We start from the raw sequence: 208 nt of genomic DNA on the forward strand, positions 1-208 counted from the left end.
GATACATAACGACTCTCGGCAACGGATATCTCGGCTCTCGCATCGATGAAGAACGTAGCGAAATGCGATACTTGGTGTGAATTGCAGAATCCCGCGAATCATCGTGTCTTTGAACGCAAGTTGCGCCCGAAGCCATTCGGCCGAGGGCACGTCTGCCTGGGTGTCACGCATCGTTGCCCCAACCCCAAACACTTCTTATGATGTGTGG

The 208-nt window shown here is 53.4% G+C and overlaps 1 non-coding gene across 1 annotated transcript; it reads left to right on the plus strand.

Annotated features, from left to right (window-relative positions):
- Positions 1-10: 10 nt before the first annotated feature.
- On the plus strand, positions 11-166 carry LOC118345122. The gene has a single exon (XR_004798772.1). It is a non-coding gene; the product is annotated as a 5.8S ribosomal RNA (ribosomal RNA).
- Positions 167-208: the final 42 nt, after the last annotated feature.

Source organism: Juglans regia, unplaced genomic scaffold, assembly GCF_001411555.2.
Source record: "Juglans regia cultivar Chandler unplaced genomic scaffold, Walnut 2.0 Scaffold_14744, whole genome shotgun sequence".
Classification (NCBI taxonomy): Eukaryota; Viridiplantae; Streptophyta; class Magnoliopsida; order Fagales; family Juglandaceae; genus Juglans; species Juglans regia.